This window comes from Sapajus apella, unplaced genomic scaffold (genome assembly GCF_009761245.1).
Source record: "Sapajus apella isolate SASKATOON/1434 unplaced genomic scaffold, GSC_monkey_1.0 scaffold5, whole genome shotgun sequence".
Taxonomy (NCBI): Eukaryota; Metazoa; Chordata; class Mammalia; order Primates; family Cebidae; genus Sapajus; species Sapajus apella.
In genome coordinates, this window is record NW_022436945.1 from 23,286,381 (window position 1) to 23,312,438 (window position 26,058).

Below are 26,058 nucleotides of genomic sequence, written 5' to 3' on the forward strand. Positions count from 1 at the left end.
GGTCAAAGTGGGTGAATCACCTGAGGTCAGGAGTAGGACACAACACTGGCCAACGTGGCAAAACCCCATCTCTACTAAAAATACAAAAATTAGATGGGCTTAGTGGTGACTGCCTGAAATCTCAGCTACTCAGGTGACTGAGCTGGGAGAATCCTTTGAACCCAGGAGGAAGAGGTTGCAGCGAGCCAAGACTGTGCCACTATACTCCAACCTGGCAGAGGGAGATACTGTCTCAAAAACAAACAAACAAATAAATAAATAAGCCCTATGACAATGCAAAAGAAAAGTAGAGATGAAAATCATAAAAGATGTGATTGTTTTAAAGCCTGGATAGCACAGATCCAACATCTGGACAATACATGTTCCTGGAAAAAATTTTTTAAACTAGAGAATATATGAAATATTATAAAAATCAAATTCAAATGTATACTGAGCAGTGGCCTCCCTTTTTTCTTTATTTCATTCTAGCCCCTGAACAGGCTGATAATTTGGCAAAATTGAGCACTACACTTATTTGATGGGATAGATGGAGTAGGCCCTGACTGAGGTGGAAACAGGCATGGTAGGGGTCAGTTGGATTGAGACTAAGAAAATGGTATTTGTGGTTTGGATGTTTGTCATATATACAATGATTGGTCAGATAAATAAATAATGGTTTGGTCAACATGGGAGCCATATTTTTCAATAATAAAGAAATTTACAAAAATAGAAAGATAGAAGATTTGAATGAATCCCATGGTGTTGAAGTAGAACTTTAAAGGTAGTGATAGGAAGGCATATAGGTAGATGATTGATTGATGGACAGATAGACAGATTACACACACATGGACATAAAATATATACACACACATACAAAGAGAAGAGAGAGAAGAAGAAACAAATGTAAATTACAACAGGGAAACTCTTGGATGTATAAACTCTTTGATTCTTGCTATTTCCTCTTGATTTATATTATTTCAAAATAAAAAAAGAAACTAAAATAATGTATTTGGAAGAGAAATTCCTGAAATGAAATAATATAAATATATGCAATTAGAAGGGATTAGTTTAAATAAGGCATTCTTCTCTTTTCTGCCTTAAAACAAAACATAGCCATACTTTTATTAATATAATAAATATTTACTGGGGAAAATTTGTTTTAAATATATGTAAGTAAAAGCATAAAAATTTAATTCTACTATCCAGAGAAAATTGCTATTACCATTTTGTTTCTCTTCTTTCTAAAGTTTTCCTGTGCTGAATGGCATGTGGCTAAAAGGAAAATTTTTATGGTCCCAGAGAACTCAAGTGAAATTCAGATTCTACCACTCATTACCGGTATAGACTTTTCTAGCTACTTAGAGTTTCTGTTGAGTTATAGGAAGTTATTAAGTTATAGTAAGAATAAAATACATTACAAAAATATGCTCCAATATCCCTCTTACAATCTATTAAAAATCTATTTCTCATAATCTCGCGTATGTAGTAATCTGATCACAGCTAAAACACTGAACTTTTGGTTTACTCACCTCATAAGACTAAATGTTTTGCTTCTGGAAAATAAAAATATTTAAAAATATCATTCTTATTATGAGCCAAATTCATCTTCTTTTGTAATTTTCAATGATTGTTCTTGGTATATTACTTTTGAGGGACAGAATAGATTCACTGTTTCTGCTATTGAAAAGCAATTCAAATATTTGAATGCTGCTAACATGTCACTTAAGTATGGCCTTTTCAAAGTTAATATTCCTAATCAGTCATTTCTTTTTTGTCTTCTCTTTCAGATGCTTTTAGTTATTCTCTTTCTAGACTCTATATAATTTACCAAAGTGTCTCATAAAATTTGTATCCCAAGAGTAACACGTAACAGATACTGTCTGATCAGAAAGTTTATTAAGACTATTGCTTCCCTTGATAAGATAACTAAATTATCTTAATATAACTTTACAAAATGTTCAGATTTTTACTATTTCTGTATCACTGATTTATAAATAATATTAGGTGAGGAAGTTTACAAATGGTTGGATGCAGGAAATTGAGTTACTAAATGATTATGCAGGAGAGAAGCATGGACCTTTGAATGGGAACATGTGGCTGGGCAGGTGAATAAGGGTTACGGAATTGTCAGGGAAATGAACACTAGATGCCAATAATTGCTTTTCAGTCTTCTTGGTCTTATGAATCCTAATAGGAGTTTTTAAGAACATTGAGAATGATTGTACTTTGTCAGAACAATCAAAGCAATACTCCAGTGTTCAAAGTGCAAAAGGAAGGTGCATCTCATAAGCACAGCCTCATTCACCTTGGTTCTTGGGGTCATCTGTGTAATCAATTCCTCTGGACTTCAAACATTCTCTACCTGCTCTGCAAACATTTATTTCCCACCTGTCAAATTCAATTGGCACTGAGAAAACACATCCAACTTCCTTCAGCTCAGGAATTTGTCAACACCTCTCTTTATATCTGGTGCCCATAATTGGACAAAAGATTTTGGATAATACTACTAAGAGACAGTAGAGAGCAATAGAACAATTACTTTTTATATTTAGGAAAATCTGTCACTTTTAACTTAGTTTTAGATTTTGTTCTCTTTTTATAATATACGATTACCTTGAAATGTTCCATGTATTTTTCAGGAAGACCTTGTTTATTGCCACCCCTCAACTGGGTTCTCATTGCTTGTCTGTAATATGTTTTTATCCTCCTCTTCTTTTTTTTCCTACCAAATGTAACACTCCCATCTGAAAAGGCAAAGGAAGATGTATTATGGCGAGTGAACAAGAAAATAAGGACAAGAAATAAAACCATCATTGGTGTGTCAGTTCATTTTTGTAGACAGGTATTCATCAAGCAACTATTATGTGACTAGAGCTGTGTTAAGCATTGCAGATATAATAACGCACTACACAGTTGTGGTGAAAGCCATGTTAGGGCTTAAAACCAAGGGATTATGATCAGTGAGTGGTTCCATGAGACAATAGCAATGGTTTCATGAAGTCCAGGAACCCAAATGCTATCAGAAAAGGGGCATTGGATAATCTAATATTTTATTATTGTGTATATAATATAATATGTGAAAATAGAACAAATAACACTTATCAATGGAATGTAGGGATATTTCACAAAGAAAATAAGTGAAATCTATTTTTAAAAGGAGATTTTTTGATAGTAAAGCCCATTTCAAACTATAAAAGAAAAAAGCTCAAAAACAATATTTTGCCACATACAAATTGATCTAGGTAATTTTGTACTGTTACATTTTTTGTGTGATAAAATATATGTAACATAAAATTAACTATCCACTTTTTGATGTATATTTTAGTGTTATTAAGTGCATTCACTACCTTGTGCAACCATCACTACTACTGTGCATCTCCACATCTTTTTCATATTCCCAAACTGCAACTCTGTACCCATTAGACAACTTCTCATTCCCTTCTGCTTCTAGTCCCTTGTAACCTCGATTCTATATTCTGTATCTATGTATTTGACTATTTATGCACATAAGATAAGTGAAAGAATAGTTGCCTTTTGCCTTTGATACTGGTTTATTTCACTTAGCATAATGCTTCAAGGTCCATTCATTTTGTAGCCTTTATCAGAATTTCATTTTTTTAAAAGCTGAGTCATAGTCACTTGCATATATACACCACATTTTGTTTATTCATTTATCTGTTGATGGACATTAGGCTAGCTTCCACCTTTTGGCTATTTTGATAATGCTGCTATGAACTTGGATATTTGTTGTACAAATATCCACTTGAGTCCATGCTTTTAATTCTTTTAAATATATATGTGGAAATGGAATTGCAGGATCGTATGTGTGCTATTATTTTTTAATTGACTTTATATCAAGAATAATGAGTATGAGTTAAATTAATAAGCACTTTTATAAGAAATTTTGTTTTTACTTTTAAATAATTCTGTATAAATTAATATTCTGAGCACAGAAAATTGGATAAGCAGTTATCTGTGACAGAAATGAAGATGGGAGGAATTATACATTCATATAGTTGTAAGTAAATAAAGTTTAAATTTGAGCTCCATAGAAATATAATGAAGGAAGATGTAAGGGAGAAATAGAGTGAAGGAAGAGTAGCCTCATATGCTCACAAAATTGAACTGGTCTTAGTTATGCAAACATAGACTATTTTTTAAAATTTGATAACAGTGTGCTATCACAGCACATTGGTCCCACATTTTAAGCCACCATACATGAGAAATAAAGTAAACCAAAATTACTAAGACATATTTAATTATTCCCTGCAAAGCTTGATCCTGTAAGATTTCCCTGAAATGGTGATATTAACATGTATTAAGCAATATCAAAAGTTGGTGGGTTGACCTAGTACTTACTGAGCTACATGCTCCCAAGAAGGTCATCACAGCAATATTTAAAAGCTTTAGTAACTCTTTTACACCCTCTAAGGCATTTTATAAAATAGTAGTAAATCAATAAAATTTGAAAGTGGGCAGCATGTTAGCCTTTGAACCCATATCTTACTTTAGGATTCTATTTAATATATAAAATTTGAAGCTCTATATTGTACAACTATGCAATTGGTAATGAGAGATGAGTTTGGAGAAGTAATGCTAGTAGATAGTGTCTTTCGCTACTTTAAGCTAAAAAAAAAAAAGCAAAAGTTATATAGCAACTAGACTGTTTCAATTTTATTTGCTACTTTTTCCTATGTAACTTGATTCTTGCCAAGTGGCTTTAAATGCTATCAATATACTGAACCCTCAATCTGTATTTCCAGTACTAAATTCTCAGCTGATACAGGTTCATGTATTAAATTGCTTTCTGAACATCTCCACTTAAATGTCTAGTGGTGTTTCACATTTAACTTTCTCAGTATACTCCTTCCGTCTCACAAACCCTTCCCTTAGTAACAGCCAGTCTTAGGAAATGACAAAACTATGAAGTCCAGTTACACAAACAGTGGAATAAATCCTAAGTGGTACGTTTCTCTGACAGAAAGTGCTTCATCAGCAAGTCTACTCCTAAAACTCATTACAAATCCATACTATTTTTGCTATTGATAGCTTTCCTAGTCTAGTCTATGTCACACTAATCATATTCTCTCACTGGGACATAGGAAAATCTTCTGGTTAGTTTCCTTTTTGTCCCCATTCTCCTCTTCTTTTTCTCACTTATAATCTATTCACCACAAAATCAGTCCACGTTCAAGTAGAATGGAAATTGACTCCATCACTTGATGGGAAGAGTTGGAATATTGTAGTTATTGTTTCCTGTGACCTGCCGTAGTGTATTTATTCACACTAAAAACTTTGTGTTTCTTCCAAAATTCTGAAATATTGTTTTCTTGGCTCTTCCCATACTAATTGATTACATTACATGTTCCATTTAAATGTTATTTCCTTAGAAAGACTTTATCATTTGTCAAGTAGCTCTACTCTCTTCATCACTTGCTCTCTTTTCTCATTAGAATATAAACTTTGTAAATCTCAGAATTTTATTTATGTCAGTAGTTTGTATATATTTTCTGTTATGTGAAAAGTACAAATGTTTCTTTCATGGTTAAAGAAATAATAAATATATAATCACTGCAATAAGAAGAGTGAATTCTTATTTTTCTAACTTGCTTTATGTGTTCATGAGAGTAGACTTTATTCTTAATTTGGAATTGGATAATGAGGGGGAAAATAATTTAAATCTCAATCATTTTATCAGTCCTTTGTCATTTCTTATACACACACACACACACACACACACACTATACTTATGAAAAACTATAATTATATATGCATACATATATAATTATTTTGAAAAATTAGAACAAATATATCCACTATTCTAATTCCTGAACTTTTTAAATATATTTTTTCTGCATAGAATGTGTATCTACCATTTTTCTTTTTAGTATTTTTTTACTTTTTTTATTTCCAAGCAAATATCATCTTTCTGCATAAACCTTTGGTTTTCTACTAGATAAGTTGTTTTCCTCCTCTAGAACCCTTTACCTCTTTGTATACCTAATGTAGAACTTGACATACCTTGTTTTTTCCGTTATCCAAACATCAATTTATATACCTATAAGTTGATATGTGCTTTTTTGAAAATCTGAATCTATCTTACTCTCATTCCTTTATTTACTATAATTTGTTACATGTATATAGCAAGTTATCAATAAATATTTATTAATTTGAGATAAAGTATGTGATATGTAGTCTACCTGATAACATAGATGTCTGACTTAATCTTGAAACGAATAGTAAAATAAAATGCAGTTCCTATTTTTGCCTTACTGAATTTGATTCTGCTACTTAAAACTTAATGTCCCTGTGTAATCTCTAAAGGAGCTTCTTACCTTTTTGTAATTTTGTAAGCTACAATAATATTACATAAGCACATTGATACAATGGCCTAGTTTGCTTTCTCCTAGCAATTGTTTAAAGCTTGTTCCATGTTCCTACTTCTGTTGGCTTTGTCTCCTTCATTATATCTTATTTCCCATTATGCTACCTTCCAATCATTGAATTCCATTCCCACTGGCTCAGTGCTGCGACTTCTTCTTTCTCAAACTCCCAGAACCTTCCAAGATAAACACCTTCAATTACAATCACTGCTTTCCTCTTCAACAGAGGCCCCTAACAATAAACAACTTACTCAATAGGTAGCTGAAGAATGATTCTCAGATGAGCTTAGTGTAACAAGGAACTGAGATGTAATATGTTTTTCTACTCTGAATTCCCATTAGTCTCCTCATTGTAGAAGACTAGACTGTTTGATATTACCCATAAGCAGAACTTAGGCAGGGTCATGTCTAGTACAGAAATGTCCTGCAGCATTAAATATATCCCATCATGCACTAAGAAACTACTTCAACAGCATAATAAATTAAATGCCACTATGGTGTCACCATAAATGAGTAAACAACAAATAAATATTTAACATACAAAAAACATAAAATTTTAGATTTTGATGCATTTATAGATGGTATTTAGCAATGTGTCCTCTTGAATTTAAAATGATTATTGAAGATGAGAAACTGTAAAGTAGGCTCCAAATATACACAATTTCAAGAAAGGGAAGTTTAGAAACTTCCATTTATAAATACCTCCAAACGCAGACAAAATATAAACTTAAATATATGCGTCAATTTCCCTTTTCTGTCTCTTGTCTTCCTTTTTTCCTTGAGAATCTTACACTCCACACCCCACATACTGTCCTCCATTCTGTTCCTGAAGAGTCTTGAACTCAGGACTTAACAGATTTAAAGTTATAATAAAAATCTCATTTATTACAAAGCCATCTGAATATTAGCTTGGTACAACTGAAAGTCAAACAAATATCAAACATTCAAAAAAAAAGAAAAAAAATTTTAAAAATGACATACCATAAAATAATTGACAAGGATTTCACTCTTTGGACAGAGAATGCTACCTTCCCTCTCCTTTAAATTTCTCTATGAAGGTCATTGTCAACTCAGCCAATCTATTAATTTACTGCTTAGCTGACGAGCATAAGCCATTAGAAACCCACGGTGTTTCCTTCTTTATTAAAAAAAGCTGTATGTGTATGTGTGTGTGTGTGTGTGTGTGTGCGCGCGCGCTTGTGTGTATGTTTATGTTATATGACAGAGAGGAAGAGGGATGAATTGAGAGTGAGATAAGATAAAGAATAAGAATAATTTAAAAAAATATACACTGACACAGGTAAAACTTAAATAATGCAAAAATTATAATAGCATATATTATATTATAAAATTGTGAAAAAATATGAGTATTTTAAAATTATTCTCTCTGTGTCTCTCTCTCTTGCACTGACATACACATACACACAACTATGCACACATACTCACAAACTTTCATTCTCAAATAGTAGGCTAGAATGCTCAGAGAAGACCAGGTCATTCTGAAATCTTACTAGAGGTCTTAATGTTTCATCAAAATCCCTAACTATGTTCCCTAGCATTAGCTCCCCTATCTCTTATTCTCCAAAGCTCTTGACTACAACCTCTGAGAGATTATTCCTTTTCCTTTATCTTCCATTAAAAATCTGAAGAGGACTCTAGAAAATACACGAGGGAGCAAGAAAGATTAGGGATACATTTTCTAACCTTTACTCTGTCTGTAGAATATTAGATGTTCCAAAGTCATTTTAAGTCTTAAATTGCCATAGTCCATTTTAATCCAGTGCTGTTGCTCTGTTGGCAGAACCATTCTCTAAAGCTGCAATGTAGTTTTTAAAACTGATTTTCTTATAATCATCTTAACATACCTGTAGTCACATCCATGATCCTTTCCATATGCAAGCCTATCTCTAAATTGAAAGATAGGTTTATTAAATTAAAAGGCTGTCTTGTAAGAGGTCCATCCATTGTCTCTTTTCATTGATCCCTTTTGTCCAACTCAAAGGACTTATGGTATGTTTCTTATTTAATTAGTTGGTTTCAATGAAGATATGAAAGCTATTCTCTGGATTTTGTCTAAATCAAAGACTGAGTCCTAATTGGACTTGTCACTCAAAACATTTCTTAATTTATCTTTTGCAAGTTGGATATAAAAAACACTGACATCTTTTAATCCTGCTAGTTCTACAGTTTCTGGATTTTTTCTCTTTTAATTCTTCTAAACAGGCCAATACTTTCTGAGCTTTCTTGTTCTTGTCGCATTTTTTTGTAGCTCTAGTAAATACAGCTAATTAGTGGTTGGAGGAGAGAGTGGTATGTTAGTAATATCACCAGGATCCTGTTTGCTTAATCAGTTGTCTTTTAGGTACTTGCAGCTAACAGTTTTACCAAATGGTTTGCTACTGCATTTTATTCAACCTTTAATAATAAATCCCTTGCTGCCTGAAGCCTGACTCCAAAACCAAAGCCACATAATTTAATAAAAGTTTTCTGTTTATAAGTAATGTTTACTTTATTACTTAGCTGTTGCTGGACTAAGTTGTGATATCAAGAGACATGAAAGTTGAGAAATCGTAATGGTGAAAACAAAAATGTTTGTCTTTACATGTTGGTAACAAGTAGACTACTGTTCTGTTCAATGTCTTGTTTAATCCAGAGCCCAGGGTAAAGAGGGAGCCCCATTTGAGTACATGGTGGTCTCATGGCAGAGGAAAGACAGCTGTAGCAAACCGTTAAATGGATCTTTCTTCTTTTACTCAGAATTTGCAAATACTTTAAATCATGTTCCATTAGCCCAGGTGTTATGAACTAAATTTTATTCCCCCAAAATTCACATCCTGAAGCATATAACAGCCCACGTGGCTGTATTCCAAGATAGGACCTTTAAGGAAGTGATTAAAGTTAAATGTGGTCCTAAAGGTGGGGCCCTAATCCAATAGGTCTTATGTCCTTTTAAGAAGAAAGCAAGAAACATCAGGATGTGTACATCTACAGAAAATGCCATGTGAGGACATAAAAAGAAGGCGGCCATCAGCAAGCTAAGGAGATAGGCCTTGGGAGAAAACAAGCCTACAGACACTTTGATCTCAGGCTTCCAACCTCCAGAACTGTGAGAAATGAATGTCTGTTGTTTTAGCCTTCTAGTCTATGGTAGTTCTTATTGCAGCACAAGCTAACAAATGCACCAAATAAGTCACATTCTCAACCCTGACAGTAGCAGTGTGAAGTATATTCCTCCCACAGAGAAGCAGTGTGTGTTACATGAAATTAGCAAGGAATATATGAGCTGCTTTGATGAAGACAGCAATAAGTTTGAACAATAATCTTATCCAGCACGAGTATGGTGCTGGCTAAGAGTGAAGAGACATAAAAATAATTTTAAATTTGGTTCCAGTTTTCACTTCATTAGTATTTTCATTGTAATCAGCATTTATTATCTAGACTGATATAACACACATCCAAATCTCTAAAATCTGTAAGCTTTCTAATGGAATAAAAAAGATTAAACAGACTCCAGAAACACCTGAAAAATATAATAATTATTCAAAAGCAAGATTATTAAAGATCTGCTTCAACTTTACATTTTTTGACATGGGCCATTAGCTGTGAAAATGTAAGTTGTATAATAGGTATGTCTTTGTTTGGACTCATGGGTGAAACCTCCAATATCAAAAAGTTTTGTAAGAGTCATTCATATTATGACAATTAATATGTTGTCCCATATAAGTTAACATAGGCGTATGAATATTCACCGATCATGAGCCCTGTTCTTCATAGAATGTTTAATCTTGAAGGAGAAATGGAGGTAGAAAGATACTTCCAGTCATAAACATTGATTAATAAAAGCAGAGCCTTAAGGGATAAGTAAGACAGCAAGTCTCCAGAGATGGTAGAAATGAATATTTTAAGAAGAAAAGGGTAATAAAACCTAAAATAAATCCCAAAACTTTTGTTTATTAATTGAAGTAGAAGAAACAGGATGTTGTTAACTACTTCTTCATCATAGAAATTTTTGCATGGTTTAATTCGGCCCAGCATATACATAGTGTGAGAGGTGGCAGTTCCCTCCCTCCTGCTCCGAATTAGGGGCCCAGAATGCCACTTCCCTTCTTTGCTCATGGCCTTACTGGCATTGCACAGTGTTGTGTTGATAGCTAGTTTAAGGCAAAATACATAAAGGGAATACTAATGATCTATACTGATGTGGTTTGAAGAAACAATATATTGCTATACATTAAAGGTATCAATGTAAATTGAATTATGCCATTTTGCTACTTCAAAACTTGATTGTAACATTGAGGGTTATGGTTTTAAAACTGGTTATGTGAGCAGAAATGCATGTTTCCTAAAACTATTTGCGCATGCCCTGAGGTTTAGCAGAAGCTTCAGATTTCCTACTCTTTCTCCAATTGAACTTCAGTATTTATCTAAAGTCTATGTTAAACTAGCTCAAAAGCTTTCTTTTGAAAAAAAAAAAAAAAAAAAAAAAATCCATGGCTAAAGTGTAGTTGGAAACGTCCATGAAATTCTTTACCTTAAAATACCATATTTTTATGGTCTGTTTCCTCTTTATAATCATTTAAAACATATTTAAAATCATCTTGAAGCATTTTGTTGACTTTATTATGTTTTCTTTACCCAGATGCTTTCTTCCATCTATGAGTCCCACTTTTTACATAACACCACTTATCACATTGAACATTTATATTCTTAGCAGTATGAAGAACAAAATTTCACAACTGGCCATGAAACAAGGACACAGGGACAAGTGGGGCAAATTTAGTACTTGGGAATGTACCTCAGTGAGATAGAAATGTATCTCATTGATATAGACAAGATCTAGATAATAAATAAGAAGGAGGTGTCTCTTTCATGCACAATCCTCCACTAAAGGCACTTGAAAATGGTTAAATTTTGAGACAAAATAGACAACTCTAAAACTTCAGGATCTCAGCTTACTCTCGGTCATTGCTCATGTTCCACCAGACATCGGGCCAAACAGCTAACAGTGTAAGCCTTGATCTCTGTGGTATTTTATGACTTCAAAGCAAAGGAGCTCAGAGATGGAAAACTAAGGCTGAAAGAATTCAGGACAATGTGGTATCAGAAAAGAGGAATCCTTAAAATACCTATTGACCTTTTCTCCTACCTTTATGTTGAATGGCTTATAAATTATCTCATATGTCTCTACATCTTATAAGAAATAAAATTCTATGTTTGCATGGTCATCTGACTAAAATTCCCATTAGAAATCTACAGACCAAAATCTCTTCTTCATATCTCTCATATTAAGTCTAAGCTATATCTGACTTCAGTGAAGATGGCAAACAGCTGTTTCTCTTTCGTAAGCTCACCATATATACAACTCTATTAAACAGTCCTTCCTGTCTCTAATTTGAGCTGAAATCAAATTATATTTTATCATTATTTTAGTTTGGCATTTATCTTATGCAATTGGCCTCTTTTTCATGTTAATGTTGTTTGCCTTTTTACAAGGAGTTTTGTAGGTCATAATGTGAGTCAGTGTAACATGAAGATGAATTGCTTGGAGTAGGAATAATATAGCAAACAGTGGGATTGACGAAGAGGAAAGGAAAATGACCAGGTTAGCTAATGAGCCAAGAACGTGAGAAAATACATTTACCCATTTTTTTCTTCCTTTCTGCATCTATACAGTATCTCCATTTAACAATCTCCTGGGCTTACAAATATTTAACAAGAAAAAAAATTGAAGAATACTTTACTCTCCCTAATTACCAATTTTTCCCTGACAACCATCTACTAAAACTAATAATAAAAAGGAGCATGATTTTTTTCTCATACAGTTGGCTGAATTTAGTTAAATTAAAAATAAAGTGTTATTGACATTAGCTTCAGAAGATAAAGATCCAAAGCTGACTTGAGCAGTGAGTTAACCAGAAAGTGATTAAATTCTGTGAATATATATGATGGACCTTATGTCCGAAAGATTTTTATATTGACTCTTCTTATGGGCCTTGTTTTAAAAGCTCCCTGAACAAATATCTAACAGTAATCTAAGGCAATGGCTAATGGAAATGCTACTTTTGCAGCTCAAGGGTAAAATATTTGTTTAAGAAATAGGTGTACTAGACTTCCCCAAGTCTCTTTTTCCATAATTAATGAGTTGATTAATTGTATGTGCACTATAAACGATGGTGCCTGGATAATGATTACTGACCCATATGCGGCTCCCAAACCACAGCAAGCTTCAGAAATTCAATTACAAGGTCCAGATGCTGTATATTGCATACGTAAACTGTTTCAGGGAGGAAGATTGCATATTAATAACATAGTCTATGTGGGTTATCCCTGCAGCCCAGTGAATATTTGCAGAAATAGTCCTTGGGGGAAAGCAAAAGGTATATAGAAACTAAATTGTTTCAAGTTTATTTCAACCTACAGCTACATTACATGTTTATTCTTATCATAATTAGTATTTTTTGTTTCAATTAACAAAATCTTTCAGATTTTTTAAATTACTGATTTGTCTAATATCTTTCAAGGATAGAAACAGGTCTGAAGTGTCAAGCTGTGTATTCTGGATACCGCAGAAATATTATATCATTTTTATGTGCTCAAACTGACTCCCTTCTGATTGCATAGAATACAGAATAGCAATTGGCATTTTTGGAAAAGTGTAAAAATCAACACTTTGTTAAACAAAGAAAAACAACAAAATTTTATATCTAGTAGTTGATATATTCAATTTAAAAAAAGTATTAGCATTTATTAAGCTTTACTACTCATAATTATTAATTCAATTTAACCATTTACTGATCACATATTTTCTAGGCATCTCCTATGAGACAGGATCTGTACTGGGTATCTCAGTTGAAAAGTAAAACAGCATGTCCTTCCTGTGCTCAAGGAGACAGCTCTATAAGTGGGGAGCTTTTTAAAAATACGGAATTATGGGAACTATTCATGGAGATTTTTATTAAGTTATATTGAAAAAAGCCTGGGAAGAACTGTGATCTTCTGTCTGGTGATTCATATATGACAGTCTCTTAACATACTTTGAAATATACTTGCCCAAAAAATGGAGAAAGACCTGAATTCTGAGGCAGACCCAGCCATCCCTCCTCATGTGGCTGCGGAGGGAGATATATGGGGAAAAAAAGAAAAAAAAAAAAAAACACAAAAAAAAACAAAGCTGCCAGAAACAAAGTCTCCTGTGCTTTTTTGCTTTTATTTTTTTCTACCACTTCAATTCACATATTATTTTATTCCATTTAATAGTTTTCTGCTGTTAGCCAAAAAAACACAGGATATTTGGATGCTCCATTCCACATATCAGGATCTCCAGGTGAAAACAAATAAACAAAAAAGTGGAGGGCTGCTTTTTCTTCTGTCTTATTTTCATTAATCTATATTTGGAGAATCATCAGACTTGGAAATGAATTGACACAGCAATGTGACCTTAGACAAATCAATTAAGTATCTTGACCCCTGACTTTTTTTTTTTTCATCTCTATACAGCTATTTTTACTAAAGATTTCTTAATGTCCTTCCAGCTCTAGTATTATCTTATTGATTCTAATTTCATTTCAGCTTTATTCATTTTCTTTTTGTCACAAATGTCTTTAATGGGAATCCCTTTAAACAAAAGCTTTGGGATTTTAAAAACATATAATCTTTGATAATGTCTACATTTATCATCCTCATTTTAAATTTATTTTCTTTTGTTTACCACCATTTATTCCTCAACTCTTTAAATCAACTCAGATTGGAAAATATATAAATATAAGTCCAATTCTTTTTTCTTTCCTCTTTGCATTTGCTTTATATGGAAGTCCAGAAAAATTAACAACTTATAAAATGCTTTGTAATAATTATTTCAAATATTGTTTAGTCTAGAGTTTCTAATTATATTTCATTCATTGGAGATTTTGGTTCCAAACATCTCCACCTTTGTAAATGAAGAGGATAGAATTTTAATCAGAAGAATGAGAAAATTAAAATTCTATAATTAGAAAAACTTGAGGATTATTCTAACCAGCAGGCAAAGATTTCTTACAAAACTTCAGAGGAATTGCAGAATTAAAAACAAAAAAAAATTATGTGGCAAGAACTCTTGACTGGATGGATAAATACAGGTAATAGGTATCTTTGAGTTAAAATCGAACCTCAATTTAGATAGATTAATGTAAGAATTAAGAAAATGCTAATGAATTTGATATATAACTAAAATCCTTTCTAGGCTGAAGGAAATAGAAATGAATAGTAGGAGCAAGCCACAGTGAAAGAAACATGTACAATCTGTCTCTGGGTGAGGGGGTTGTCCAGAAAACATCTGACTTCTGTACTGCTTTGTCTCCAAGGATGCAAGTACTCCAACTATCCTAAGGCTAATATAATGCCATCAAGTAAATGGACTTTGTTTATATACATGGAAATTTTTAAAGAAGTCAAAATATATTAAAATTCCTGAAAGCAGCATGATTGATCAATAACTAAATCTATTCACAACTGAGAATTTGCACAACCTGGGCAATGAGTACTTTCTAGGAATAAATTGCTATTCATCCCTAGTGTGTAAATGATTCTTCCAAAATGATTTTAACAGATGTCACAATTTTGTCTATTTCTTCCTGTTCCATCTGCCACTGTCTCAAACTCTCTTTACTTCATTCCCCAGGAACAGCTTTCATCTGCTCTTATTTCCTTTAAATATGTGATAATCTTTGTTCACGGACTCTATTTTCCTAAGATATGGTAGTTCTAATTAATTTTACCTAAGCTGACATCAGGATGATTGGAAAAATTAATAACAGTCTTACACAATGGTCTTTCTTAACACTATGAAATATAATCAGTTTTACCATTTTTATAAATGTCTTTATTTAGAGTAAAGCAGGTGATGATATAGCTTTATCATCAAGGGGCTCACCCTCAATGGTAATTTAAAAAGAGAGGAAATTATTTCTGATATAGGATCCAAACACAATTAAGCGTTTTAACTCATGCATGTAAGAACTGCTTTGTCTCAATCAACTACTGCTCTTCTGTTATACAATGAATTTCCTTCTTTCAAGTATTTTCTAAGAAGCATTCTATTTTTGGCATGAAGTATTGATTTCCTTAAACAAAAATTCATGAAAGTGCATCACAAGCATGTTTAAGAATTTAGATTTATATATGATTTCTGAGCAGGGACTATTAATTTTGGTTGACTTTGAGAGAACATTTGAATTGATTAGCATTAACTATTTTTAAACTAGAGACTGAGTTATCTCATACATATAAGTGTGTACATGCATATGTATTTATGCACTTTTCTTCTCTTTTTTAAATAATGAGAGTAATGGGGCAAGATAAAGACTAAAGAAAATAAGTTTGCATATTTGAACTGTAGTATACAAAAGTAGAACATATTATAAATATACACATATATTAAGCATGATAAGTAATTACTCCAGTATCAGGATGTCTCTGAAAATCTTTCATTGAAAATTGTTTCCTCCTAAATGTGCTGCCACAGTTAACTTGTATCTTTCCCATTGAAACACTATTGCAATATGCTATATTGCTTGCTTGCTCAGTACATATTACTTCAGTAAACTTTGTGACAGCAGGGAGGGAACACATCTCTCTTTTTCTCATTGTTTTTTCTCCAATGCCTTGTCTAGCATAGAAACAGAGTTGTGGCTTCCTAAATACCCATTGAAATAAAGGAGAGGTTTATTTTAGGTCCTGGTAATTCCTGCACAGTCATGCTCAACCTCAACACCGGTAATCTGGTATGCTATTTTTTGTTATCTTTTTTTCTGACAGTGGAATAAGTATTGCAGTGATTTTATATTATTATTTTCCATGTTATTTGCCCTGTCACTTCCACTGGATATCTTAACACCATCTCTTCTATGAATCACTGCAGAGAAGGTTGATGAAAGGTTGATATCTGCTGTCTTAGGAAGTCATTTGTGCACTGCTCAAAGCAATTATAGGTGGGATGATAATCTCTGAAAAATGTCCGTTATCCTTTTGTAAAGTTATTCTGTTATTTATTTCATGTCTCCATTGATGGGCCCACTGTCTCTCAAACTATTCACTAGCCACTTCCTAATTTTATAATCTCCACACCTTTGTAATTTGCCAACACAACAGATCATTAGATGGTTTTCTTGGACTTCATGCTTGATCTCCTTTAATCTATACTTTTAGCTACAAACTTTCATGACAGACAGATCAGACCTGTCATCTTGGATCCTCCATAGTGGCATAATTTTGGCTGTGACTTAAAACGACTGAGAATAGTTTGTAAACTTTAAAATGTATCTGTGATATTTACATATATACCAACTTTTTCTTAAGTACTCTAAAATTCCTTTCCCTTATGAGGGCCAGTTAACCATTCTTATCTAGTTGCATTAAAAAGTGAAAACTATTTTTCATCTCTAAATATGCTATTCTTTTCTACATAAATTAGGATAAAGTGTTTTCTGTTGAAAAGCAAAATTATAAATATATTATCTTCAAATTTACTATGTACTTGTGGGTATTTATGTTAGGGAATGCTTGAATATAATGGAAGATCAACATAAAATCTCCTTTAAGAAACATTTTTAAATCTAAAAGCATGCCTAATAGAAAGCTGAGGCAGTGAAAACAGTGAGAGTTCCTGATAATATTCTTCTTTATGAGTTAAAACAATCAAGAGAAATGTATTATGAATCTGATATTTTCATATTTAAACCAAAATAAACAATATTACATCATGAAACCATGGCTGGTTTTTACTGAGAGTGTTAAAGTGTGGAGAACTCATTATTTTCTCGTAAGGCTTTTTTGTCTGTGGTTACTTTTCAGTTACACTTGATGTCTTTAATAGCAGTGGAAATGTCCATATCTCCCATATCAGTCACATTCCCAATAGCTCACTGTTGAATGTTTGAGTTATTAAGTAAGACCCATTGGCCAAGAATGTGGAGAAAATTAAAGGGTTGTTAGAATAGAAAAAAAAAAGAAGTTGAAAAAATATGTTTAATGAGAAATGTTATACAGTATCATTCTTTAAACTTGACAGAAAAGTTGATCTCACAAAGTAGAAGAGTGGTGACAGTATCATTTTAACATAAGTTGAATATGTACTTAATTTTTAGTAGGAATGGTATATTCTCTTAATTTGTAGATAAAGCTATTTTTATTTTATCAGTTTTTACAGCATTTCCCCTTTCCTATGATCCACTTTACTGTAACTATGTATAAATGTTTATCATTTATTATCTTTTGTATCTTCTTTTTTTATTATATGAATCTCTTGGAGTGAAGTGACCAGATGGTAGACACTTTATATGAGTAGCTGTGATATGGAAGTGCTGGGAAGGGAAGGGCATGGTCCCTTTAAATGATATGGAAGTGGGGAAGGGAAGTTCTGGGTAGAGGAGGGAATGGTCCTTGGATAGGGCTTCACCTCACAGGCCTAGATGAGGATAGGCACTCCTGCCTTCCACCCAAATGTTGCATTTCCCAAGACTATTCAGGGCCTCTATGCCCCCATCCTGTGCCTATAAAAATCTCTGAGACCCTAGCAGGCAGACACACCAGTGGTTAGTTGAGAGGATGTCAAGAGGAGCATGCCGGTGGAAGACACCTGCAGGTCAGCATGTCATCTACCAGCAGAATGAAGCAGAATTTGGCCAGAGCAGTTGGAGAAGCTCCAGGGCCCAACTCTAGGGAAAACCTCTCTCCTGGCTCACTGGTCTGCTGAGAGTTACTTCCACTAAATAAAACTTTGCACTCATACTCCAAGCCCAGGTAAGAGCCAATTCTTCTGGTACACCATGGCAAGAACTTGGGGCACAGAAAGCCCCCTGTCCTCGCAACAAGGTAGAGGATGTAATTGAGGTGGTTAACACAGCCTATAGAGGACAAAACTAAAAGAGCACCCTATAACACACCCTAACTGGGGCTTTAGGAGCTGTAAACATTCACCTCTAGATACTGCCATGGGGTCAGAGCCCCACAGCCTACCTGTCTGTAGGCTCCTGGAGAGGTTTCAGCAACTGAAGAAGAGAGTCACAACTTCTGTCATGTGCCCTGCAAGGGGGACAAGGGAACCTTTCCCATTTCAGTTGCTATCACATTACCTGTATAAGTAGTCATTCCACAACTATTTCCTGAGCTAAATTTAATAGATTTATTACTGATCTTAATGGTAGTTAAAAAATAATTCAAATATAATCACCTTTTATTTTTAATCTGTTATCTAGGACATAACCAAAAGTTAGAAGTTTAATATTAAAAGGAAGATTCTCACACAAACATAGGATAAACATATTTTATGATTACATAGAGCTCATTAATGAGGGAACCAAAAAGAAGGTAAAGCTGGTTTAAAAGGCCTTTTGTGGAACTGGATTTAAAGATAATTTGAGGAGAAATATTAAAATAAGACTGCTAGATAAAAATACAACACTGATTAATGGCCTATAAAACAATATATTAATCTTTTATGTTTTCTTTTCTACCCAGAGAAACCTGTAAGTTGGCATGTAAATTCATACAGCAAAAGTTACATACATATAATAATTGTTCTGTTGGTGTGTTTGTAAGCCAGTGTTCAAGTTTTAATGTTGAAGTTTCAATGTTCAATGTTCAATGCTGAAAGTTCCTTCCGCACTCTTTGATTTTTTTTGAAGTTTTTAATGATGTTTTTAAACAGAGTCAATAAACTCTTAAATAGAGCCTAATAAATGTGTCTGCTTTTTCCCCAACTGTTTATGTGGAAGAAATCTTAACTCCTTTTTCCAAGAGAAAATAACTGCTATCATGTTTGTCTCTCTAGGCTGTGAATGGTAGGCTTGAATTCCAAAATCTAAGGGCCAACCATAAACTGCAACCAGAATGTGTAAGACTTAATGAATTCATTTTTGCAAGAATTTTGCAGTAGAGTTTCGGTAAAGGAATAATAATAAATTATTCACTATTATATACAGACATTGGTGAATAAAGAGTTCGACCTGTATAAGGAGTCTGGAGAACAAAACCAAAAATTTCTTTACCAGAGCCTTGGGGTCGTGGGAGGGTAGAGAGTTACAAGGAGAAACACATGAATACTTGGATTGTTTTAATCTCATTCCAGTAGAATTGAATGGTTGGCCTGCAAGAGCATTGTTAAAGGTCAAAAGTTTACACTGCTCCAAAATAACCTCTGAATATCTAAAAGACAATGTGCAAATGAAGCCCTCCAACATGATTGTATTAATAAATATGTTTAAATGCATATGTACATGCAAAGACATGTTGTCTTATTTGTTAATTTCTTCAAGGCCTTAGGTCTTGTGTTCACTAAATTTTAAAGCATGATATTTTTTATGTATTACTGAATCTAAAAAAGAAAGCAAAAAAGTTATGGAAAACAAAAATAAAATATTTTAAAATATAAACTTAAAAAAGGCATTTTATCAAATTTGATGTATTATGATACTGATGTGTCACATCGAATTTAGTCAGATGTCCTGGTAGGCTTCATTGCCTACATGTTACTATAATTAGAGGTGACAGTTTAGGACATTTTAAGTGTTAAAAGCACAAATAGAAGTAAATTATTTACCATATCAAGAAGGGAGTTCTAAGTCAATTGTTCTGGGCTATCGAATACAAGTGAAAATATTTCTAAGTGCATTAGAAAAAGGAAAAGTTTAGCTCCAAAAGTTGTGCTAATGAGGTACTTTAATTATGCCATCAAATTATATTTGAAAAAGGACTGATCATTTCAATGATGAAAAACATACACCTAAGGGTAAAAGATCACTTTAAACACAACAGGCTTATGTAAGTCTTGTTACAGGATCCAACTTAAAATGTCAAACACAGATTTCATTGTGATGATTATACTGTTCCTTTCCCCAAGGCTTGCTTTGCAACTTTTCTTGCTTTCGAATTTTTATCATATAGAGTTAAGTAAGCATTTAGAGGATTTCACTTGGGATAATTCATTCTTACCATCAGACTCAATTATATGTGCAACAATGGCCTATCTATTCTGACACTATCGGAAATGAAGAAATGTTTTTTGTTTTTTTTTTCCTTTCACCAGAGCATAAGCTTCTTAAAATCTTTGTTTAAAACACATTGAGTCCCTACGCATTTCTCAGCTACTTTGTACTGTTTGGTGACATGCTCATCATAAAAAGTGTCTTCCATCCTACAGATTCAAATAAAAAATTTCTATAGACCATAGGCAAAAATTAGTGGTTAGATCATCTGTTAGAGTATCTGCCAGTGATAAGGTTATTTCAATGTCCATATTGATTTTAAATGTTAAAAAATAAAATTCTACAACCCTTTTCTTTGGAGGGTAAATTTAAAAATAAATTTGACCTCTTTACGGCAATAATTTAAAAATTACTTTTGTTGCAAATGAGATCTGGAAGAACTACAGAATGTTAGAATTTAAGTTTTTTTAAAGTATTGAGTCTACTATATCATTTCGTTTATGTATTTTATATTGGGATGAAGATACATTTAAGCAGGGACAAGTAATATTTCTACACTATAAATTGAAAAGATAAAAGTGTGACTCTCCAATGGGTAGATGTAAACTGATATCACAAGTTTTAATATCTAGACTCATAATTTTTAAAAAATATATTATTAAAAGAAATAAAGAAAATTATTATTTGAATAATAAAGTAACCTTTGCTCCCCCAGGCTCACTTCCCATGTCCTTTTTTATTTTTTCATACTTTCTATTTTAAATGATTTCATCTTCATCTTCTTTTCTGTTCACAATATCTCATGCTTTTAACTATGTTGGTAGCCATATTTCTTCTTTGTTAATATATATCTGAAGATATCATACAGTGACCTTTAGATTGCACCATTTTCATTGATAACATCCTAGTTCCCAGCCCCAAGTTCCTCCTTCAAACAATATTGGGTCTAATTATCAAAGGATTATAAATCATTTTATTATATGGACACATGCACAAGTATGTTCATTGCAGCACTGCTTACAACAGCAAAAGCATGGAACCAACCCAAGTGCCCATCAATGATAGACTGGATAAAGAAAATGTGGCATATATACACCATGGAATACTATGCAGCCATAAAAAAGGATGAGTTCATGTCCTTTGCAGGAACATGGATGAATCTGGAAACCTCATTCTCAGCAAACTGACATAAGAATAGAAAACCAAACACCACATGTTCTCACTCATAAGTGGGTGTTGAACAATAAACACATGGACGCAGGGAGGGGAACATCATACAGTGGGGTCTGTTAGGGGGTGGGGGGAGCTAGGGGAGGGATAGCAGCGGGTAGGGGGATTTGGGAGGGACAACATTAGGAGAGCTACCTAGTGTACCTGACAGGGGGATGGATGCAGCAAACCACCACAATGGTATGTGTATACCTGTGTAACAATCCTGCATAATCGGCACATGTACCCCAGAACTTAAAGTATAATAATAATGAAAAAAAGAAAGAATTTGAGAGAGTAGAAGAATGGGGAAAAGGTTTGGTGTTCAGGACAAGGGATATATGTTACAGTGTCACAGTTGAGAGTATTAGAAAGTGTATAGAACTAAATTGGCCCCATAAGAGTGGAGGGCCCTAATGTTTAATAGCAATAACCCATACATAGCAGAATTTCAGATGACAATCTTATTTTCAGATTAATTGATTACTTGGCTTGACTTTATTGGATAATTTTACTATTCTGGACTTGCGTGACCTATAAAATATTGGCAAATTCATTTTTAAAACAGAGAACTCTAAAGAGATGACTAGGATTCCATATGATATTCGGAGTAGCAGAAAAGTCCCTAATTAAACAGTGGTCACAAACTATTGGAAGCAAATCTAATAAAGTTCACTGTATATACCTGGAATACATGGATTTGGGAAGAAAAGCTTAATCAAGCCATATAGACCTAAAATAAACAAAAATAAGGGCATTTTCAACTTTGTCTTTCTATATGTTTTTTTCTGCTAATTTTTCATTTTTCCCCAGATTCAGCTCATTACTTGCCACTCTAGTCTTCTCTTTCTTTTTTCCTTATTCAAACTTAGTTAATCACAGGTTTTTGCCTAATCAACTTAACTATTTATTGACCTCCTAATGAAGGCATTTTGCATATATTAGAACCATGTTCTACTCTTTTTATCCTAGAGTGACTTATTTTCAAGTTCTAGGCAATGGGTAGCTTTGTTCTGCAGCTAAAATATTCTATGATACTATGATCAAAAGGGCCAGGAACAAAAGTGAATGGACTTTTAATGTTGAGAATGTGGGGTTCACTAAGTGTGTTGGATTCTATATGTAAAATGTAAGCTTTGGAGTCAAGATTGGAATACGGATTACAATTGGAATAACACAATTACAATCTACCATTACAAAGTAAAAGTAATCTCCCATTAAAACCACAATTGCTTTTGCACAAATCTAATATTTGCTATATGTGATCTTAAATATGAAGATATTACTAGAGATTTAGTCATATTTAAAATGAAAACTAATATGAATGATAAAGGTGTATTGTTTATCTAATTAGATAATGTATGAAAGTATTTAGCACAATGTTTGAAATATAATATATTTTTAATAAATATATTACTAGTTAGTATTTTACACTTGAGGTATATATTTTTGGAAAGAGTATGCAATAAATGTTCAACAGTTATTTTCTCCAGTTTTCTTTGATGGAATAATATGTTTTTAAGTTTGAATCAATGAGGTTTAGGTGAATCTGATCCATCTGCAAATTCTAGAAGTTGTCCATGATTCAATTCTGACTAGTATATTCTACCTGGAGGACCACGGGTTTAGACTGACTTTTCCCCATGATGTGTGTCCTCTTTTGAACGGTGACGCAAGACAGACAAAGGAGGGGTGTCTTGTGAAGGACCACTCAGGTGCCCACCTGGCTGCGCCCCTTGCAGGAAATTAGGCACCTCTTAGCAGTCAGGGGTTGGTATCATCCCCTGACTTGGAACGAGCTCAGCTTGCGCTCAGCTGGATACCGCCATAAGCCATATGAAGTTCGCCACGGAAATGCAGGCTCGGGCCCTGTCAAGCTCCACAGTTTGCACCGTGGAGCTATAGACTGGAGGTTTGAGAGCAGGCTCTTGAGCTCCCCACACACTCACACACTCAGACACTAACCTGACAATCCACCTGCTGTCTCCAAATGGAGACCCTGGGAGGTGATCAGCCTCCCCTTCCGTCCCTGGACGGGCCTGGCCAGAGTCCGTCTCAGGACTTTACCTTATCCCGGGTTCCCCTCAGTTCAGTCCGTCTCCCCCGCGAGTCCGGCGAGCGGCAACACCGGAGCAGCAGCAGTTCCCCTTCCGGGGAAGGAGGCCCTGCCGAAGCTTACGGGGGAGGCCCTGCCTCGTTCCCCAGCAGGGAACAGGCGAGCTGTCCATCCTTTCCGACCCCAAACCGGTGGCTCGAGGGGCCAGGGTGGCTGAGTTTCCCAGTCAGGGAACCAAATGTTGTGGACATTTTTACCTGACAAGAAACCCAAGCGGCACTGAGGGAAACGGAGGAACACACTTTATTAAGACAGCGGGCCCGGAAGGGTTCACACCCAAAAGTCTGGACCCCGGCTAAGAAAAGTACAGAGTTTTTATAGGTGAAGGGGCAGGAGAAGTAACTCAGAACTTTAGACTGCGAACGCAGCAGGTTTTAGACGACGCGGCAGTTTTCCTTAAGATTTTTAGCTAGTAAGCAATAAGCAGAGGTACAGAAGCAGAAAGAGGCAGTTATTAGCAGAAAAACAGGGGCAGCTTTAAAATAGCGAAGTTGCTATGTGCTAACAAAATGCTGGGTGAAACTTCCACTTCATGACCAGCAAGGGGTGCGTGGGGAGACATTATTTGTGTTTCTCTCTCTGGCCTAATACTTCACATTGGTCTTGGACAGAGAAACATGAAGATAATTTAAATGAAGTCTAGCAAGCTGCACTGAGTTCTTACTTCTTTTATTAAGAGACAGAAACCTCCAGGTTGTAGTTTTGATTCAGGAATCAAATGACTGAATAAAATATCTACCCCTTTATTATGAATTTATAATGCAAATAGAAATAAAATTACTACAATAAAGTGTGAATTTTTAGGTGTTGAATTTTAAGAGAAGCTACAAGCCTGGTCAAGAAAAGGCTATTATTGCTCAACCATTAAGGCAAATTCTGTGATGTGAATCTGAAGTTGCTAGTGACTAAAGTATGGCATTTGCCAAGAAGAAAAGTTTTCTCAATACCTTTCTGAAATATGATCAACATAAAAAAAAAAAAAACAAAAAAAACAAGACCCATCTATCTGATGTCTTCAAGAGATCCATCTCACGTGTAATGATATCCATAAGCTCTAAGCAAAGGCTTGGAGAAACAGCTACCAAAATTGAAAAACATAAATATTCTTACATAAGATGAAACAAACTTCAAACCAATGATAGTAAAAAAGAACAAAGAAGGGCATTACATAATGATAAAGGTTTCAATTCAACAAGAAGATTAAGTTACCTTAATTATATATACACCCAATATCGGAGCACTCAGATTCATAAAACACATACTTCTAGAGCTACAAAGAGCCATAGATAGCCCACACAATAATTGTGGGGAACTTCAATGACCCACCAACAATATTAGAGAAATCAAGGCAGAGAACTTCCACAGAAATTCTGGACTTAAACTTGATACTTGGTCAGCTGGACCTAATAAACATCTATGAAATTTTCCCTTCATCAACCACAGAATATACATTCTTCACATCTGTATGTAGAATATATTTCAAGATGGATCACATGCTCAGCCATAAAACAAGTCTCAATAAATTAAAAAAAAAAAAAAGAAGTCTTACCAACCACATTCTCAGAACACAGAGGAAAAAAATATAAATCAATGCCAAGAATATATCTTAAAATCACAAAATTGCAAAGAAATTAAACAACTTGTTCCTGAATAACTTTCAGGCAAACAACAAAATACAGGCAGAAATCCAAAATATTCTTTGAAATAAATGAAGAGAGAAACAACATACTAAAATTTCTGGGATATGGTGATAACAGTGTTAAGAGGAAAGTTTATAACTAAACATACTACCTAAAAAGTTAGGAGTATCTCAAACTAATGATCTAACACCACATCTAAAGGAACTAGAGAAAGAATAAAAAGCTAACTTCAAAGTTGGTGGAAGAGTAGTAGTAACTAAAATTATTATGGAGCTGAACGAAATTGAGACCCAAAACCCATACAAAGAATCAAGAAAACCAAAAGTTTATTTTTTGAAAACATAAACAAGATTGTTAGATCACTAGCTAGATTAGCAGAGAACAGAGGGAAGATCTAATTAAGCACAAACAGAAATGACAGAGGTAACATTACAACCAATCACACAGAAATACAAAAGATCGTCAGAGTCTGTTATAAGTACCTCTATGCACACAAACTAGAAAATCTAGAGGAAATAAATAAATTTCTGTGAACATGCAATCTTCCAAGATTGAATTGGAAAGATATTGAAACACTGAACAGACCAAGATAGAGTTCTGAAATTAAATCAGTGATATTAAAAAAAATAATAGTAATAAAAATAACAACAAAAAAAAATACTAATCAAAAAAAACTCCTGGACCAAATGGATTTACAGTCAAATTCTACCAGATGTATGTAGATGAGTTGTTATGAATTCTACCGAAACTATTTCAAAAAATGAAGAAGAAAG

General features: G+C 33.8%; 1 long non-coding RNA gene across 1 annotated transcript; it reads left to right on the forward strand.

The window, feature by feature from the left end:
- The first annotated feature begins 17,916 nt into the window (after nt 1-17,916).
- Nucleotides 17,917-25,753, forward strand: LOC116545967. The gene is made up of 3 exons (XR_004266537.1): nt 17,917-17,929; nt 21,397-21,401; nt 25,666-25,753. It is a non-coding gene; the product is annotated as an uncharacterized LOC116545967 (long non-coding RNA).
- The last annotated feature ends 305 nt before the right edge of the window (nt 25,754-26,058 follow it).